The sequence below is a fragment of the Eucalyptus grandis genome, chromosome 10 (assembly GCF_016545825.1).
Source record: "Eucalyptus grandis isolate ANBG69807.140 chromosome 10, ASM1654582v1, whole genome shotgun sequence".
Classification (NCBI taxonomy): domain Eukaryota; kingdom Viridiplantae; phylum Streptophyta; class Magnoliopsida; order Myrtales; family Myrtaceae; genus Eucalyptus; species Eucalyptus grandis.
In genome coordinates this window covers 25,169,830-25,171,904 of record NC_052621.1, presented here as the reverse complement: position 1 = coordinate 25,171,904, position 2,075 = coordinate 25,169,830, and the positions used below count along the sequence as shown (strand labels likewise).

The following is a 2,075-nucleotide window of genomic DNA, read 5'->3' as shown; positions in this document are numbered from 1 at the left end:
TCAAAACAAAAATTGTTCATCCACACTCAACAAGCCCACATCAAGAATGTGAAAGGGGATTGGACTTTGAAAATCCACCTTAGCATCTACATTAACCTCTCTCTTTCTCCTCTTCGTCCCTGTCAGAAAGCTTTCACCACTAGACGTGGACGGCGAGCTAGGCTCGGCAGACCGACGTTTCAGGCTGACCCTGATGGGCTCGTAGTCAGTGGAGCCGATGAGGTGTGGGAAGTTGAGCTTGGCCTTGCACCCCTCATCTTAAAAGCTGCCTGGTCATAGGCCAATGCCGCGTCCTCGGGCGTCTCATAAGTGCCAAGCCAAACCCTTGCTCCGTTTTTCTTGGGGTCCCTCATTTCTGCTGCGTATTTTCCCCACGGCCGCCTCCTCACTCCTCTATAATGCGTCTTCTTGACCGGCACTTGTACCTCACGCTCCACTGTCTCTTGTTTCTCCTTTGTCGCCAGACCAACGCTGTTATAATCAATGGTCGTCACTTCGAAATCCAGTTCTAGGCTTGAAGCCAGAGGCACTGTCCACCCTGAATTGAGCGCATCTTGTAAAGCGCTGTACACCACCATGTCCTCCGAGTCATCGACTTTTAGGGCAGCTCGCTCCAACTCTCCATCAGTAAAAGATTGCTGAAGCTTGAACACCTCCTGCACATGTTTGCTGGAGTTTGTGTAGAAAATGCTGCGTTGACAGCATCATCATCATCATCTTCTTCAAGAAGATGCTGACAGATGGATTTCAAAGCATCGCATGGATCGGTCTCAAAGGGACCGAAGATTTCCTGAAGCATTTTCGCTTTGGGCTAGAATTTGCAGCTTTGAGATCACTGAATGTGGAAGATTGAAGGGATGATTTGGTTTCTGAAGGAGTGAAATTGAAAAGACCATGAGAGAGAAAGCTTTATATAGGTTGAGCTACATTTTGGATGGAGCTTCTGGGAAAGTGCCATGTAGTCATCGATGACATATGACTGATGACTGATGAGATTCTCAACACGTGTTTCAAATGCTCACTTAGACTTCTTTATTCAGGAGAGACAGAAACTGATATACTTTATTCTTATCCTTTTCTGAATTGAAAAGCCAAAGCAAGGGGCACGTTCCTCCTTTTTTTAGGGGGCAAGGATAGTGGCTCTTTAGATCTGAAGGGTTGCTTCATGGATCCAATGACTGACGCTTGAGAAGAAAGAAAACTTTGGTGGCACGGAAACGTACAGGATGTGGCGGAAAAACGAAAGAAGAAAACGAGAAGCGCTGATCATGGAAAAATTACAGATGAAGTATAGGAGATGACTCGAGTGCTTTGAGCATTGTAATGGTGACATGATATTGTAAGAAATGTCATTTTCCTTTGTTCATCGAAAAATGTTTCTCCATTTTTATTTTTATTTTATATCTTTTGAAAGTAAAAAGATGGACCGGAAATTTTTTTTCCTTTCTGAATCTACCAAAAAATATAACAAGGCGTAAATTACCATAAAGGATTTATGTCTCTTAAGAATTGAAATTTTCAATATTTAAAATCCGGACTTGACCTCCCCACCAACGTGATTATCATCATTATCTGGAGCACGAATATAGGGCCCGAGAACCTAGCTTAGCACTTTGGGGTAAGACTCGACTTCAAACCTTATGCTTAGGATTCGGACCTCGCCTGGCCAAGCTCGATTGACTGTTGTACTGACAAAAGGAGGTCCCAAACACGTCGGTGGCAACAATCGGCGGTGAAACACTTTATAAATCAAGTTGAGCATTTCACGATTATCAGCCATTTGATCCGCAATGGCTAAGATGCGATCACAGGTCGCGAATGGTGAACGAATTAGCAACCGTAACCTGTGAGACTTCGTCAACAGTTATTGGTGCCCAAACAAAGGCTTTGGACACGAATTCAAGCTCTTTGGATATTCATGACAAAAAGACAGAGAAGAACAGATGCTTCGCCGAGCAACAGTCCGATGATGGCTGAGTCATCTTGGGCATGAAGATGAATTAGAAACAAGAAAGAACTCTTTTGGATGTCAATCTTTGAAAAAAAAAAAAAAATTGGTGATGTCACTCAAAAAT

The 2,075-nt window shown here is 43.5% G+C and overlaps 1 pseudogene; it reads right to left on the bottom strand.

The window, feature by feature from the left end:
* On the bottom strand, positions 1–729 carry LOC120288779 (annotated as a pseudogene).
* Between the last annotated feature and the right edge of the window lie 1,346 nt (positions 730–2,075).